We start from the raw sequence: 17,727 nt of genomic DNA, 5'->3' as shown, positions 1-17,727 counted from the left end.
ACCGCATGGTTTAACTGGGTTAACTATTCCCATTACTCCCTAAAGTTGTGAAGCAACCATTTGCGCCCTCAGCCATTTTGCTGTTCTACAAAGGGTCTGAGTTAATAGAATTATCAACCTTGAGCCATTTTCTATTTTGTGTTCCTACTAAGCCATGAACGAAGATTCTTCTGGCTTTTTCTGAACAGAACTGAGCCCTATTGAAAGAGTTATAGTAGCTTTCATTGAACAGAAACACTGGGTTCGTCTTAGGGCCACCTCCAAGGGACCCTCTCTCATTGGTACTGATTAACCAGATTGCAGGCATGGAAAGAGCATTCACTTCCTAAAGACCAAGCGAGAGTTCTTGTACTGCCCCTTAAATATCTAGTTACATTCATCCTTAATGAAACACATCATGTCTGTTTCCTGTTACTGGTTTAGTAGGGCTCTACTTTCCTCATTTTTCAGCTTGACTTTTTACATGTAACTAAAGCCCTCTGCTAAGATATTTTATTTATATTCTCTCTACCTCCATCTTTCACATTCTGATAAAATCTCCACTTATAAAAGCTTCTTCGAAGTTAACAATGATTTTGTTTATTTATTCATTCATTCATTTATTTTTCTGCCATTTTCTACTTTGAACAATTCGATTTATGAAATGCCTCTGTTCCATACCAGACTGCCTAGAACTGTTTGTGCCTTTCTGTTGTCCATCCACATGTTAATATTTTGGAGACTAAAACACAAAGGGCTGGCAAATGAAAACAACCTTCTGGTGGAGGCATGCGGAGTAAGGGCTGATTTATAAATCAAAGGGGAAATCCGTGTGTAGCAATTCAAATCTGACTTTGAAACCTGTCACTATATTCTAATGAAATGGATTACCTGAGCCTTCATTTATGCTGTTTTCACTCCTCATTTATGCAACTCTATGAATAGCTTAATGTACTTCAAAATATTCAATTATTTGAAAGTGAGAGAGAGAGAGAGAGAAGACAGAGAAAGAAGACAGAGAAGAGAGAGCAGATGGGGGGAAAAGGGAGAGAGCAGAGAGAGAGGGGAGAGAGAGAGAGAGAGAGAGAGAGAGAGAGAGAGAGAGAGAGAGAGAAAGAGAGAGAATATTTTTCTATCCACTGGTAATGGCTGGGGCTGAGCCTCTGGGATCCTGGCCTCTCACGGCCTCTGCAGGTGCATGGAGCTGGATTGCAAGTGGGGCACCTGAACCTGGGTTCTGAATATGGGCTGCTGGCATCGTAAGCAGCAGCTGAATCGCATCACTGGTCTCTATTTTTAATACATTGACACAATGAAAGAAGTCATAAAGTCACATAGAGGTAATCTCATTGGGAGCATGAATTGTGGTAGTTGGTGTTTTTCTTAAAAAAAAGTTTTTCTTACTAACTTTCAAATAATTGGAGTTGGAATAGACACAAAATTACATTGACTAGAAGTTGACAAAAAGTAAATTACCAAGTAACCTGATCTTTTTTCTCATGTAACAATAACTTTCTCTTACACACACACACACACACACACACACACACACACACACACGAGGGCATTCGTGAATAAGAAAAAAGGAATTAGACAAACATCCTGTAGTTTCTTTGGGGGAATGTGATTTCATGCAAGTTTACCTTTCTTCTCCTTTCTTCTACATTTTCTATAGTAAGCATGTGTTATTTGAGTAGTATAAAAAAAATCTAAATGCTCTGCATAATTTCACCTTTTCCTTTGGTAGAGAGAGGACTGTTTAAAATCAGTGTCCCTGGACCATATGTAGTAAAGTGCTATATATATTTTTAAAATTATTTTTTATTGAGATAGATATAAGTTGGAGAGAGAGAGGTTCCATGCAGTGGTTTGCTCCCCAGATGTCCGCAGTGGATAGAACTGAACAGAGCCAACCTGAGCTCAGTCCTCGATCCAATTCTCCCGTGCGAGTGGCAGGAACCACTCCAGGCCTCCCAGGCTCTGATCAGAGTCAGAGCCAGGAACTGAACTCATGAAGGATGAGGGTATCTTTGTTTAAAAGAGTTATTGATCTTTTTGGCAATGCAGATCAGATTCGTCGAGAAAAGGAGAGACCGAGAGAAACATCTTCCTTCTGCTCTTTCAATCCCCAAATGACCGCAACTGAAAAAAACCATAGCCAGGAGCTAGGGACCTCCACCACCGGGTCTCCCAGGTGGGTACAGGGTGCCCAGGCCTTGGGTCGTCCTTGACTGCTTTTCCAGGCCTCACGCAGGGAGCTGGATGGAAAGTGGAACAGCAGGGACAGGAACTAACACTCATACGGGATCCTGGCATTTGAAGGGGAAAGCTAGCCAATTGAGCCATTGTGCCTAGGATGTGAGCATCTTAGCTGGTAGGCTAAATGCCTGTTCCCTGAAAATATTAAACATTTTAGAAATGATTAGAAAGAATGTAGGGCCATGTACTTTGAGTGAGGGAATCCAGAGTGGGATAATTTGGTGGATCAAACAATGAATTCTAAAAGTGCAAAAGTGCTTAAAGAGAGGAGAGATGAAGGTGATCATTCAGGGAATTCTAGATGACCCGAAAGATGCAGCTTTTCACAGCAGTGATCCATTTTAATATCTCCCTACTTCCTGATAAACCCTCCGAGTGATAATCAGTCCCTCGAGTCGGTTAGTCAGCTTCCAATCACTTAAAAACAGCATCTTTTGGGCCCGTAGCAGTGGCCTAGAGGCTAAAGTCCTCGCCTTGGAAACACTGGGATCCCATATGGGCATCAGTTCTAATCCCAGCAGCTCCACTTCCCATCCAGCTCCCTGCTTGTGGCCTGGGAAAGCAGTTGAGGACGGCCCAATGCATTGGGACCCTGCACCCACATGGTAGACCCAGAAGAGGTTCCAGGTTCCCGGCTTCGGATAGGCACAGCACCGGCCGTTGTGCTCACTTGGAGAGTGAATCATCGGACGGAAGATCTTCCTCTCTGTCTCTCCTCCTCTCTGTATATCTGACTTTGTAATAAGAAATAAATAAATCTTAAAAAAAAACCAAAATAGCATCTTTTATAAGACCAGAAAAGATGTCAAATGGAATAGATTTCATTATCGCACATCTTGTTAAAAACCTAGTAATAAAAATTTTTGCAAAACAGTCCTAAAGAAACAAATAGAACAATAAAATAAACCCAGTTGTGCAAAGAGGAGACTATCGCATACAGGTGTTAATACTTTTTAGACTTCAGAATTATTTTTAAAAAGTGGGCTAGCGATTTCTTGTTAGATTAGACATGACAAATGCTTTGCAAGGAGTCTAGCTGGAACACGTTCACTTTTAGGACATTCGACTGTCATAAGTTCCATTTTATTTTGCAAGCAGCCAGAGCATTACTTAGCAGTGTGATCTTAGCTCTGGAAATTCTTCAACTATTCCCGCATTTCCTTTTCCTAGCCACGACAGCTGTCTGTACTTTTGAACCATCAGCCGTAACAAGTCATCTCTTGTAAACATACTTCCCAGCACAATCAGACTCCTCCATGGTTTGCCTTTCTCACCCTGGGCCATCCGGAAATTCTGTCAGAATGGAAAAAGCTCAAGTGCAGAGTGGGTTTTCTCCCTCTTTCCAATGTTTATTTGATCATTTTCCTTCTTTTTTCCCCTTTTCAAAAAGTTTCACAGTGTTCACAACCAATTTCCACCCAGAGAAGCCAAGACCTTGTCCTGAGTTCTCCATATTTGAGCTGGCACAGCTGCAGCAGCTCTCCGGGGCAGGTTCGTGGCCTCAGCCTGCAGGCCAGCCCTTTGCTGCTGCAGGGAGCAGCTGCTGGCAAGTGCCTGGCTGTGTGTGTGCAGGGCTGTGAGTCCACAGCGCCCAGGAGCTCCCTTCTGCCTGAACCCTCTCTCTGCATATGTGACAAGGAGACGTAACCAGGGGTCCAGGTCTGGCTGCGGGCACAGGTTGGGAAGGCCAGCAAGCACAGACAAGAGACAGGAAACCGTTGGCCCTTACCTGCAGTTCAAGACCCTGTCTGTCCTCCAGCCAGAGCAGTGGACACGGTGGCAGCGCAAGCCGGCCCGCCTTGCTGTATGATCCAACTGTGTGAGCAGCTGCCGGCCAGCTGTGTACTCCTGCCTGCGGGGGCTATAAATAAGGCCTGTCTGGAGCACCATGTGGCTGTTCCCAGGAGATAAGAGCCTAGGATATGGCTCCCGTAAGCCTTTTAAGGTCGCCAAATGACAGGAGCTTCCATCTCTAGCTGGTAAGGGGCTCTCTTGTCCCCATCTAGCCTGATTGCCTCAAGGACACCCTAGGTGTCACAAGCATTCCAGCCATTCAAAGAGCAGCTGGAGTGACGAATGCCAACTGTGCCAGGGAGCAAACGTCACAGGCTCCAGCACACATACCACTGAGGAGCAGCTGGCGCTGGGACCCAGGGGTGGGAAGGTGCTTCATGTGGGCCACACAGAACTCCTGCCGACTGCCTGCGGGTGGCGCTGCTCCTTAGGCAGGGCTCATTGGCCTCCCGCTCCCCAGGGGGTGGCTTCCTAAGGCAATTTCTTGGGTGAGAAGATTCCAGGGAAGACAGCTGAGGCCTGGAAAATTCCAGACCCAGTGAAGCTGCAGAGGGGTTGCTGTTCCAGGAGGTCCTCTCGCTCGCTCTCTCGCTCGCTCTCTTGCTCGCCTCCTCCCTCCTCTCTCTTGCATGATTACAGGGTTGCTTGAGCCACAAATTGTCCTCTATAGAGCTCCAGCAGAAAAAATTACACTGTTTTGTTTGAAGGCATGTGTTGCAATAAGCAAGAACAGACTAGATTGCAGCGGGGGAAGATCCTGGTTTGCCGTCAAGCAGCTGGCAGTCGGTGCCTCTGAGAACCCCTGGTGGCAACCAGAGTAACTCCAGCAATCCAGGTCTGTAGATGTCTCCCCAGGATGATCGGGATGCGGCAGGGAGAAAGCTGCAAGGGCTTTTCTCATAGCTCTTCTCATCATTAGCCAACGTTGGAAACAGTCTAGATCGCTAAGGAGAGGCAACTGGTTAAATGATACGGGGGAAGGAAATGAGTGGCATGGGCCTACCCTTCTGGGCTATGGATTGAACTGATATTAGACAGGGCTAGCCCAGTGGTTAGGTTGCCACCACCCATACTGGGGTGCTCCACTCCCTGCTACTGTGGACCTCAGGAGACAGGAGGTGGTGCCACCCACCTGGCAGACCCTCAGGGAGTCCTCAAGTCCCAGATCAGCTTGGATTCACCCCAGCTGTTGCAGGTGTTTGGGGAAGGGACCAGTGGATGGGAGTTCTGTCTGTCTCTTAAATAAATGATTATGTAATTTAAAAAACTGATGCTCCCAGGATAACAGGAGAAAAATGTTTTTTTAAGAGTTATTTTTAAAATTTCTATTGCAAAGTCAGATATACAGAGAGAGGAGAAACAGAGAGAAAGATCTTCCATCAGCTGATTCACTCCCCAAGTGACCGCAATGGCTGGAGCTGAGCTGATCTGAAGCCAGGAGCCAGGAACCTCCTCAGGTCTCCCATGTGGGTGCAGGGTCCCAAAGCTTTGGGCCATCCTCAACTGCTTTCAAACCAGGCTACAACCAGGGAGCTGGATGGGAAGCAGGGCCACCAGGACACAACCAGCTCCCATATGGGATCCTGGTGGGTGTAAGACGAGGACCTTAGCCACTAGGCTACTGTACCAGGCCCGAGAAAAATAATGTTTAAAAAATATTTTATTTATTTTTATTGGAAAGGCAGAGCTGCAGAGAGGAGAAAGATCTTCCATCCTCTGGTTCACTCTTCAAATGGCCACAATAGCCAGAGCTGAGTTGGTCTGAAGGTAAGAGCCAGGAGCTTTTTCTGGGTCTCCCACATTGGTGAAAGGGCCCAAGGACTTGGGCAATCCTCCATTGCTTTCCCAGGACATTAGCAGGGACCTGGATTAGAAGTAGAAGCATCTAATATCGAACCATCACTTCGGGTGGCACCACAGAATATGAGACCCCAAGAAAGAATGGATGGCTGCAGCTTCTATGATACCCTGAGTTGCAGAGATCAAAGGCTTGGGCTCCTGGGGCCAGGAGGTGGTGACGTAAGTTCTGGGAGCGCCAGGAGAGAAGCTGCTTGGTGCGTAAGGAGCTTGTCTCAGGCAGGTGTTTAGTCCAGTGTTTGCATCCTCACTTGGCATGACTGCATCCCTTAACAGAGTCCTGGCTACTCCCCTTCTGATTGTGTCTTCCTGCTCCTGCACACCCCGGCAGGCAGCACGTGGGAGATCAGGTCCTTGGGCACCTTCCTCAGTACTGGAGGCTTTTACCTGGCCCAACCCTGGCTGTTGGAAGCGTTTGAGGAAAGAACCAGGGGTTGCACAATCTTGCTTTCAAATAAAAAGTAAAAAGAAATAATATAAAACATCTTTTATAATATAAAACATCTTTTAAAAGATTCTCTTGTCACAAACTGAGTTTCCTAAGTAATAAAAGGTCTCTGGAAGCAGCCCTGTTCCTGACACGGATACAGTTGTCCTTCCCAATCCAAGGGTTCCACATCCTGGATTCAACCAACCGGAGACTGAGTATGTATATATGCAACTGTAAACCCTTTTGTCTTGTCATCATTACCTAAGCAATACATAGCTTACTGTTTATGTAACAACTGTGACATAAACCATATGTCACAGCTGCTTCCATAGGGTTTATGCTATATTAGGTATTGCCAATAATCTAGAGATGATTTAAAGTCTTTAGGAAAGTATGAGTGGGTTGTTTGCAAAGGCTGGAGAGATTTATATAAGGAACTTGAACTTCCAAGGACTTTGGTATCTATGGGGGAAGGAAGAGAGGGAGGAAGGGAAAGAGTGAAGAGGGAAGGAGGGAGGACAGAGAAGAAAGATTGGGCACTTAAAAGAGAAAGGTAAGAAAGTTTGTGGGTCATAACACCCTGCAATTATTCCTAGCACTCCAGAGCCCACTGTCATCCCATCTCATACCGTCCAGTCTATGCTCTGACTAGGATATACCTAAGGCACTTCCAGGCCTTTTACTTAAAGGGTGTGTGTTTTCTCAGGATGTTATGGTGATTCTTTATTTTTTCACCTAGATGATGAACTCCAGACCTGCCTGTATGATTTAGAGGGATTTCTTCAGCTAGAACTCCTTTTCCTGGATGAGAATGATTGAAACAAGGGCTCCTGGGACTGCTGCCAAAGAAGGCCCTCCTCTGCATACAGACCTGGGCCTGGGGCTGCCTCCTGGCCAGAAGTAGCATGGGGTATGGTATGAGAGCTTTATTGTTGAGTCAGGATTCCCTGAGGGCATCGGTAACAGAGCTTGAGGCAGGACCCGGGGGGTGGTGGAGCGGGCTGAGGTCCTAAAGGGGAGAAAGTGGACAAATCCCTCTGTAGCTGTCCTAACTTCCTGTTGCTGTTGGCTCAAGCTAACCACCTGAGATTTCAAGCTGCGGCCACAACTCGAGCATGACCTTACAGAGAAGACGACCCCAGAAGCTGTCTCTGCAAGCCCTCCCCACGCCCTCCTGTTCTCTGTCTCCCAAGGCAGCCAGCCATAAAAAACATTGTGTGCAAGCCTCTTGTCTACCCCACCCTTCCTGGCGTTGGCCTTAAGGCAATTCTCAGATCTACCTTGACCCCCATTCCAGAAGGGACCCTGCCCCACACCCAGGAGAAAGGAATGCTGCAGAGAGGCCAAGAGGAATCTGAGCAGACAGGCCTTACTGGACCGCCCCCTCAGTCTCCTACACTGCCTCGTTGGCTTTGTCTTACCACATTTCGTAAGGACAGTTCACTCCAAGTCGTTCCGTCTTCAGTCCAAAGTCTCCCGGGCCATGTAAAGCAGTGATCACATCGGTCGGTTATGTTTCTCTCGCCAATCTGTCTTTCTTCATAGAACTGTCTATTATGACCTTCTATGATGTACAAGTGGTGCCTAGCAACTTCCAGCTCTAAGCCTATGTAACAAGGAAACTTTGGGAAAGATATCATCCTGTGGTGCTTTTTCTTGATTTCTTGAAATAGCGCCCTGAGTGTAGGACAAGAGAAATTATGTTCTCTCCACCTTTCATGGTTTCTTATTTGGCTCACCCCAGAACCAACGACAAATTAACAAGAAGTTTAATAAGAGAAATTCCTGCTGTCTACAGACAGGTGAGAACAGCAGACCAAGAGAAAGCCAGGGAACCTTGAGTTTTACTGCCAACTTTTCCTGAAACAGAGAAGGGTGTGTGGGAAACTGGGTTCTGAAGAGACACCCAGGAGGAGCTCAGGGAAGTGGGATAAGATTAATGCGGAATGTATGATTTGGTGTCTTCATGGAGGATAGAGTGGTCTCCCTCCTGCCTGTGGCAAGAATCATCACTGAGACCCCGTAACAGGAGGAAAACCTAACAACTTCACACAATCAAGCTTCATGTGCGTGCCAAGACTCAGGATGAGCTGCCCATTTTTTTTTGCTCAGGGTTTATGAAGCAGGCATGGCCTTGTAGAAATGTGGTCAGGGGAGCCAGCAGTGTGGCACAGAAGGCAAACGTGCTGGCTGCACTGCCAGTATACCATACAGGTGCCAGTTTGGGCTGCTCCACATCTGATCCAGCTCCCTGCTAATGTGCTTGGGAAAAGCAGCAGAAGGTGGTCCAAGTAACTGGGTTCATGCTACCCACATGGGAGATCTGGATGAGGCTCCTGACCCCAGCTTTGGTTTGACCCAACATTGGCCAGAACGTCTGGGGAATAAACCAGGGTATGGAAGATATCTCCTCTGTCTATACCTCTGACTTTCAAACTAATTAATTAATTCAAAATGTGTGTGTGTGTGTGTGTGTGTGTGTGTATGCGCGTGTGTGTTTTAAAAGAGAAATGAGGTAAGACAAATGGCGTGATCCAGTATAACAGATTGAGGAGGAGGCCTAGCCTGTAGATGTCCAAGCTCAGATGGTTCCTGACATTTCTGCACAGCATTGCTTTCTCCAGGGATGAGGCAGGATCTTTCTTTTTTTTTTTTTTCCATCTTGCTCTCAGGCAAAGTAGGTCAGAGGATGTATTTATGGCCAACTCCAACAGAGAAAGGTAGGGAAAGTTAGAATATGATTTTATGGCCTTATACCTGTCCATGGTAAAGACACTTTACTTTCTATAACCTGCAACACGTGGGTTGCAGGAGGCACATGCTTGAGCTATCATCCACCACCTTCCCAGGCACGTGATCAAGACTGGATGGGAAACGGCAGAGACTGATCAGAGACTGGATGGGGCTCACACCAGTGTTCTGGTTTGGGATGCCAGTATAGCAAGCAGGGGCTAAACTTGCTGTGCTGGACCCTGGCACAAGCACTTTGATTCAATTTGGGGAAGATATATTGTTAAGGGAAAAATTACAATTTAAGCTCGACAATTTAGTGTGAAGATCTGAATTGGCTTTAGTCTAGCATCAGGTAATATTTCACTGCATGCAATGGTGTTAGTATTCCAAAGAGCTGAAGTGGTTGGTTTCACAGAAGGGCTATGAAGACCAGACACATAGAACAAAAAACTATTGGTCAGTTCAAAGTTCCTCTCCTTGAAAGGCAAGGAGAGGGAGACCAAGAAATGGGAGAATATTGGTGACTTTAATTTGTGTGTGTTGGAGTAGGATTAAGGCAGAAGGAACTTAATTGTCATGCCAGTGGAAACCTGGCCTGCTTGGGAAATGTTGGCTGTTACCTTGCTAAGCCTGATATTCTAGAAGGTCAGAGAGATAGCTTGGCAGAGTGTAGTGTGAGAAACTCCACTTTGATTTTTGGCCTTGTTTATGTGCATAATCCAAAACAGTGGCTCCTGTCACTTTGATGGGCCACAGCAAGTGCCCAGTGGGAACCAGACGTTGACAGGCACAAGGACTGAGAGATAAGAGACCTGTGGATGTCCATTAACTCTAGCGGTTTGTCCCTGGGCATCAGCATAGATGAGGGCATCCCACCATGGGCAAGGCCTCCCAGAGAAGCTCAGCCGTCTCAGGGAGGTGTGTAATCTCTTTCATTCATCACTGCTATTCATTCATTCATTTTTTTCCCCCTCTATGACTTTATTGAACTTGTCCTGTGTGACAAGCATTGTGTTGGGTCTTGGAGCCTCAGCTCCGATCGAAACAGAATCTCACCTCCTGGCTCTCACCTCCACCCTGGAATTCCTTGCTCTCCTGTCACTGGAGTCCAGTGACTGTTGTCACCTTTGAGGAAGTTACTGTAAGTGTTGCTCTTTGCTCTGGGTTGGACACCCTTTATCATTCTATGAACTTGATTTTTCAGCCCCTGAAGCTTATCAGAGCTGCGCTTTGTAAGCAACCTGGAAAAGCCGGCTAAGTCACAGCTATCTGTGTACAACAGCAGGACCTGCTGCTGCCCTACTGTGGGTATTGGTGCTTCTCAGCTGTCACGAGTCAGTGAAGCCTGGTGTCCCTCCCTTGCTTCTGTCCCGCCTGCCTGTCTTTTCCTCCTTGTCTCCACAAATTAAGGATGGACTGGGGTGATTATACCTATTCAATGGCTAGAGGAAGTAGGTCTTTTCTGCTGAGATTCAGCAAGGGATACCCTGAAGTGTAGCACTTGAAGTGTGCAGACAGATAGCACTAAAGGAGATTGGAAGACCTCAGAGGTAAAGTCTCTCTCCTTCTGTGGCACTCATGCTCCCTCTTCTCCCCATAAAGCAAGCCAGAGAAGCCGTAATTATTCTTCTTCAAGGTAGATCACAGAAACTCTACCCCGCTTTCCCTCAAGCTAGTCATAGAACCTAGAAAGGTCACCCTCTCCCTAGAAGACCCTCACTCTGGAGGAGCCACGGCTAGAAGGAATGAAGGCTGCACAGAGAGGTCAGGAGGAGTCTGAGTACCCAGTCCTTGCTGGGGTCCCCCCACCTAGTCTGTTGTCATCAACTTATTCCTTTGGTCCCATGACATTTTTACTATCTTTGCTTCACTGAGCCCAGGAGCAAAGCACAATGTTTCCTGGCCTTGAGTCATTCTGACGTTTCCTGTGTTGTGTAAAGTTTTGATGAAATGGATTTGTTGTGCTTTTTCTCTTGTTAACCTGTCTTTGGTCATAAGGGTGTCAGCTGTGACCTTTCTGTTGCCAAGGATTGGGACGACACCTTCCCACCCCTAAACTTCCACTCTAGACAGATGTTCTCAGTAAGTACTAAGGAGATGCACTTAGTGCTGCAGCTGGAAGCCAAGACAGAACTGACTTCCAGGACAGCATGACGCACACCAGCATCACCTCTTATGAGCAGGAATGAGTGAAGATGAAGAAAAGTCCTGTTTTCCTGGGCTGAAGTCCTCCGAAGCAGAATGTGCATATGTGGAGTCCTCATGGGCAAGTGGTTTATGAAACGTGTGGACTGCTGTGAGTCTATATGTAGAAGCTGGGAGTGAACACCCAAGCTTCCTTGTCAAGCAAATACCTCTCCTTGCCTAATCATTCCACTTGCTATAACTGCAATCCCTGTGTAAACATTCCTTCCTCACTTCCCAGAACAATAAACAGGCCAGAACGGCCGCATAAATGTCCGATAATGTAAATACGTCTGGGACAGCTCTGCACAGGCTCAACCTGAAGAACAGCTGGCATGATAAGGGCCAGGTACTTTTTCTTTTTGCATTTGGCTTTTGCTGAACTTGTTTGGGACCAACCCAAGAATGACTGGGGCCTGAGGATCATGGTAGGGTGTCATACTCAGAAAGGGCCTCGGACAGGGACACCCCGACGTGAAGTTTCCCTCTGTTCCTGTCTTTCTTTCTTCCTGTCTCATCCTTCTATCTCTCCAAGGCAAGCCCTCTTGTTCAAGACAGACAGAACATAGAAATCTGAAATGCCCTTTTCTCAAGTCAGCCATAAAACCTTAAAGTGCTACTTTAGTTCTTTTTTGGCTTTTTGTATGAGAACCCATCCTAAAAAAAATTCTCTAGGGCCTGGTGCGATGGCTCAATAGCTAAATCCTCACCTTGCAATCACCAGGATCCCATATCAGTGCTGGTTTGTGTCCTGGATGTTCCACTTCCCATCCAGCTCCCCACTTGTGGCCTTCGAAAGCAGTCAAGGATGGCTTAAAACCTTGGGACCCTGTATCTGTGTGGGAGACCCAGAAGAAGCTCCTGGCTTCGGATATGCTCAGCTTTTGTCATTTGTGGCCATTTGCAGAGTGAACCAGTGGATGGAAAATCTTGCTCTCTGTCTCTCCTTCTCTGTAAATCTGATGTTTCTAAGCGGCTCTTCTCAGTTGTTGCTCAAGTTGTTGAAAAGCTGACCCATAAAACAGGTCTCCCTGCTTGAATTATTACCAGGTGCTCATACCCTTTGTCCAATCACATTTCAACCTGGCTGTCTCTGTTTCACTGAAACTAGGTGTAAAAATGGGTAATCACCCTGAGTATTTGGATCTCCCTTCTGAAGGCTTCTGTGCATGCATAACTTTAATCTTTCCCTTTCACGCCTACAATACTTTCTGAAACAAAGCAAGTGAGTGCTAACTGTGTGCTGTGATCCAGACTGGGCTTCTATAGCTGAATATCCCTTGATGTCAGTGCTTCATCCTGTTTTAAGTCTCGTGCTGAAAACATACCAAAGAACATCTATAGGTCACTATCCCTCCCTGCAAGCCAGACACCATGCATCCTTATTTCTTCTCCATCAAGTTCCTATTGTATCTACTCTCAGAGGCTCTGTCAACTATCAGTTAAAAGGTCTGTAATCCCCTGTCTGTCTTGTTTATAGTCTGCCAGAGATCAATATTTTCTTTTTAAAATTTCTATTCATTTATTTAGCTTATTTGAAAGGGAGATGTGAAGAAAAGGAGAAAGAGAGAGAATCTCCCATTTACTTGTTGATTCCTCAAATACTTGCAATAGCCAGGACTGGACCAAGCAGAAACAGGGAACCAGGGGCTCAGTCAGGTCTCCCGCATGGGTAGTAGTGATTCAAGTACCTGATCCCTCCCCTACTCCTCCAGGATGCACATTTGGACAAGCTGGAATAGGGAGAAGAAGAAGGACTCAAACACATGTGCTTTGATGTGGCAGGCATCTCAAACAATGACTTCATCACCATGGCCAACACCACCCACTCATCAGCCAGCGAGGAATCAACCCCAGTGAGGAGCTGATGGGACCCCAGCTGTAGGCAACTGCTTAGGTTACCTTCTACCTGGGCAAGTGTTACTCTGATTGGAGAAAGGCAGCCAATAGCTGGTGGGCATTCTGGACCATATTTGTGTGAACTGTACCAATGTACTGGCAAAATTGCATATTTGGTTTTTCTTAAAGATATGTGGGAAACACGCGAAATGCTGGGCTGGGGTATGCTAGCCTGGCCTCCAAAATGGTGATGAGGAGCAGAGGTGCTGCAGATTCCCTGGGGAAGGGGATTTGGGGATGTATGGGAGTAGGAGCAGCTGAGGGCATGGTTGACAGGGGAGGAATGCCTTCTGGGATCTTTCATGGACTAGGCCACCGCATTCCCAGGCAAGCAAGGGAGCTGAGACAGAGTTGCTTAGAGGGATGGAGCCAGGGGGCATGTCTGGGTCAGGGCAAGGCACCCATCCACATGGGAGACCTAGGGTGGGCTCTCACATGGTGGCAGGGGCTCAAACACTTGAGTCATTTTACCCAGTCAGTTTTACCCAGGTGCATTAGTGTACCCTTCTGGTTCACTCCTTAAATGTCCATGATATCTGGGCTCGGCTAATGCCAGGAACTGAGACTCAATCCAAATCTTCTGCAAGGCTGGCAAGAATCTAACTCCTGGAGCAGAGCAGTCTCCTATTGTTGGCATTAACAGGAAGCTGAAACCAGTAGCTGGAGGTGGGCATTGAACCAGAACCCTCCATGTGGGAGACTGCATCCACATGGTGCAGTCTTGGTATGTGGGCATCTTAACTGTGGCACCAAATACCTGGCCCTCTCTTGTTTTCCCAAGTGCCAGGTAGGGGTCCTCAGGGGGCTGATATCCTTCAGCTGCACTCAGGAAAAGATGGGGCAAGACAGATGGAAGACAGAGCTGTGTTCCAGTCAGCTCAGCAGGCAGCAAGCCTAGACTTTGCTTCTGCTCACTCTCGTAAAATGGAAACTAAACAGAGAGGCCGCAAGTGGTGGGTTGGCCTCTGCATGATCTGGAGTCCTCATTCCTTTCCGGGTGACTCATGTTCCTTGCTGTTCTGATTGCTCTGCAGTTTCCCATCCCTGTCCCCGGGAGACTCATTCTGCAGGCTTCGTCAGGATCAAAGGCAGAGTCCCCCGACTTTATGAGATCCAAGTATCCAAGTGAGGCAAGAGAGTTTTATGCGTCACTCAACACACACCTGTGTGACTCACAGTGCATTTGTAAAGGTTTTTAAAATGTGCAACATGTCCAGAGGTTTAGAAGGAAAACCATAAGTATTTAAAAATTTTATTTTTTTAAAAAGATTCATTTATTGTATTTGAAAGACAAAGTTGAGAGAGAGAATCTCCCATGTGCTAGTTCACTCTCCCAGGGGCCTGAGCATTCTGGCCATTCTCTGCTACTTTTCCAGGCTCATTAACAAGAAGCTAGATGAGAACTGGAGCGCTTATGCTGGGATACTGGCTTTGCAGGAAGTGGCCTTACCCACTTCACCACAGTGTTGGACCCTAATTTTAAAATTTTTGCAATTAGAGTAAGATATGCAGATCCCAAAATTATCACTTGAAGTGTGTAACCCCATCGTATGCTGCCATCACCACCATCCATTTCTAGAATTTGCTAACTTCCCAACTGGAAACTCTACTTGTTGAATACCTACTCCACATTCCTCTTCCGGCCACAAGCCCCAGCCTTGCAATCACCATTCTGCTTTCTGTCTCTACGAATTTGGTTATTCCAGGTGGAATCACAAAGTATTTGCATTTTTGGGCCCTCTTGTTTCCTTAGAGTTATCCAGATTTAACTGGGTTACAGACTGTGCAAAATTTTTCTTCCTCGATTAGGTTTTGTGGCAAAGCACGTTAAACCTCTTCTTGCGACACCCGCAACCCATAATAGAGTTCCTGGCTGGAGTCCTGGCTTGTTGGTGCTTCCTGTTAATATCCCTGTGAGGCATATTATGTTAATATGTTAATATCCAGCTTCCTGTTAATATGCCTGTGAGGCAACAAATGGTGTTTCTACCACTCACATGGGAGGCCCAGATGAAGCTCCTGACTCATGATTTTGGCCTGGTGCAGTCCCAGCCATTGAAGGAATTTAGGGAGTAAATCCATGAATGCAAATTCTTTGTGTGTGTGTCTGTCTCCTCATAAACAAATAAACCTTTTTTTTTAAATTAAAAAATGTGTTTTTTGTCCTTTTTAAAACTGAGCAGCTTTTCATTTTATTTTTATTTGTACTACATTGGGTTGCAGAAAATAACTATTTGTTTTCTTCATTAAATTGCCTCATAGCATAGAACAAATGTGCTTAAACATAATCTAAGGATCAGGAAAGTTATTCTTGGGTTAAGTTAGGAGAAATATCTGAAGTGTGGGTTTTCAAGAGCAGGTGTAGATGTCAGTCTAGAAGACAAGTGCACAGGAATTTCCTTTGTTCTTGAAGTCTCCAGTGTCCCTTCAGGAATACCCATAGTCTGCTCCGAGGTGTGGTGCAGGGGTATTGTCGCTTGGCTGTGCCTGAGTGACACAGCAGTGATTTCATTCAACACTCTACGGAAGGACATGTAGTGGCACCCATTGCTCCCAAGCCGGATGGCGGGACAGGTAGGGAGAAACTTGGGTCCCATTCTTTGGAGTTCTGGAGTAACTTCCACTTCCCACTCCTCTTTTTGTTTGTGTACATAAGGCTAACCCTTAAAGAATTTATTCATTTATTTGAGTCAGAGGGAGAGAGAAGCAGACAGTGAGGGATCTTCCATCATCTGGTTTGCTTCCCAGATGCCCCAAGTGGCAGAGACTGGATCAGACCAAAGCCCAGAACCAGAAATTTGATCCAGCTGGGTGGCAGGGATCCTTGTGTTTGCCCTGCCGCTGCTGTCTTCAAGGAAGCTGCAATTAGGAGTGGAGAGCCAAGACTCAAATCCAGATCTAGAATTCTGCAGTGGCAACCACAAGGCTGAGTGAGTACTCCCCTCCTTGTATCCTCTGGCCTGCGTCCATCCAGAGAACAAGGCCGCTCCCTGGCCCCGGGCTTCTCTTCTCTGAGTTCTCCTTCTCCACCCTCCTCCTCCTCCTCCTCTGCTCTCTGCACTCTGCCAGATGCACGTGGTCCCAGATTGTGCTCTGGGGAAAGCTGGCAGGCAGGAAGGCAGCAACTGAGTTCTCACTCTCTGATTGTGTCCCGGGTCCAGCGCGGGATCTTGTTGAATGATCTCAGTGCCCAGGCAATGATTTCCTCCTCACCCTTCCCAAGTGGCCTTTGAGTTGCTCCATGGCCCAGGTGCCCAGTTCTTGGCATTAAATTCCCTCTGCTGAAATCACTTGGTGAACATTCAGTTTTCCTACTTAGACTCTTTAAATGGTTTCTACTCAACGGCCTGCAACAGCTTAGGCTGGGCCAGACAAAAGTCAGGACCTGGAGCTTAGTCCAGGTTTTCCAGATGGATTGTGGGGATCCAAGCACCTGAGCCATCACTTGCTGTTTCTATTTAACTATCCATTTATTTTTGTTGTTGTTTTCTGTTTCTCTGCCTTCGAACTTAAACAGAAATACGAGCTAAAAATTTAATTAATTTATTAAATAAATTATTAAATTATTAAATCTATTTATTGTTTATCTAGTGGATGATAGCTGTATAACACAGTCCAATCGGTTAAAAATGCATTCTTATGGGGCCCCGGCGGCGTGGCCTAGCGGCTAAAGTCCTCGCCTTGAATGCCCCAGGATCCCATATGGGCGCCGGTTCTAGTCCCGGCAGCTCCACTTCCCATCCAGCTCCCTGCTTGTGGCCTGGGAGAGCAGTTGGGGATGGCCCAATGCAATGGGACACTGCACCCGCGTGGGAGACCCGGAAGAGGTTCCTGGTTCCCGGCTTCGGATTGACGCGTACCGGCCCGTTGCGGCTCACTTGGGGAGTGAATCATCGGACGGAAGATCTTCCTCTCTGTCTCTTCTCCTCTGTGTATATCTGGCTGTAATAAAATGAATAGATCTTTAAAAAAAATGCATTCTTATGGTCTTGGTGGTTCTTATTTATCTTTCCATGTAGAGTGAATTCAATTTCCTCCAAGGTTGGCGAGCAGTGCCTTGAGAAGGTGAATCCCTTATGCAACCTGAATCCCTGATGGTGGGACTTCATTGAAGGTAAATTAGCTAAATGTGTTCCAAAGGGACAGTCACATGGAGCATATGGAAATGGAAACAGACCTAGCAGCTGGTCACGCATTTAATTCCTCATGTTGGCAAGCACTCCAATCAGAAGGAAAATCTGTTTTATGGGAGGAAGAAGTATTAATTTGTTATTGGTGATGAATCTGCTAAATCTGGATTCTAGGGACGGTAGGGAAACTGAGGGGCACCTACATTCTTCTTGGGCACCTGTTGAGGTAGGGCCATCAGGGAAGGGCCAGAACTGTGGTTGTCATGCTACTTCCCAGGGCTTCCTTTCATGCACTTTGTGCTGCCGTTACGGAAGACAAAAGGGGAACTCATGAGTACTTACTAATTTCAGCCATTACAGGTGGAGAACACTCATAACTTCCGGAGTAAATGGGCTCTGTGAATTCTCTATGGTCTTTGCCAGACATGGAACTGATCAATAAGTACATATGGCCATGCTGAT

General features: G+C 46.5%; 1 protein-coding gene across 2 annotated transcripts in view; it reads right to left on the bottom strand.

Moving 5' to 3' along the window:
* The window catches only part of FHL2 (four and a half LIM domains 2), a 69,090-nt gene extending 64,958 nt beyond the window's left edge, over nucleotides 1-4,132 (bottom strand). The window contains exon 1 of one of the 2 annotated variants that reach the window (XM_058667456.1): nucleotides 3,968-4,132. The gene's annotated coding sequence lies outside the window, so the exon portion shown is untranslated. The remainder of the gene's footprint in view (nucleotides 1-3,967) is intronic. The other variant, XM_012929540.2, reaches the window with a different exon arrangement.
* Between the last annotated feature and the right edge of the window lie 13,595 nt (nucleotides 4,133-17,727).

The sequence above is a fragment of the Ochotona princeps genome, chromosome 8 (genome assembly GCF_030435755.1).
Source record: "Ochotona princeps isolate mOchPri1 chromosome 8, mOchPri1.hap1, whole genome shotgun sequence".
Taxonomy (NCBI): Eukaryota; Metazoa; Chordata; class Mammalia; order Lagomorpha; family Ochotonidae; genus Ochotona; species Ochotona princeps.
The sequence above is the reverse complement of the archived record's forward strand: the minus strand, read 5'-3'. Positions and strand labels throughout refer to the sequence as shown.